The sequence below is a fragment of the Eublepharis macularius genome, chromosome 12 (genome assembly GCF_028583425.1).
Source record: "Eublepharis macularius isolate TG4126 chromosome 12, MPM_Emac_v1.0, whole genome shotgun sequence".
Taxonomy (NCBI): domain Eukaryota; kingdom Metazoa; phylum Chordata; class Lepidosauria; order Squamata; family Eublepharidae; genus Eublepharis; species Eublepharis macularius.
Window position 1 is genome coordinate 10,784,536 of NC_072801.1, and position 370 is coordinate 10,784,905.

Here is a 370-nt window from a genome sequence, read left to right on the forward strand (position 1 = left end):
TCCTCATTTCCTCCTCCCTCTCCGCAGGCCCATTCCTCGCGGCCGGCGGCATCTCCTGCGCCGCCATTTTGAGAGCGGCCAAAAACCGCCAGCGCCATCTTGGGAGTGACGTTGACGCCCAGCGCCCCCGCCGCCATCTTGAAGGTGGCACTGGCTAATGGGCGCCGTTGGGGCGTTCCCCTTGCCCTGCCCTGCCTCGCTCTCTCGCCTATAGCGGGACGAATTCCCTGTCTGACCCTGTTCCGTTTGTGAGGCTACTGAATTGTAATAATAATTTTAAAAATGTCCTTGATACTGATTGTATTCCTCTCACACTATATAATCTGCCCTGAGTCTCAGTGAGAAAGGAGGACTATAAATGAGATAAATA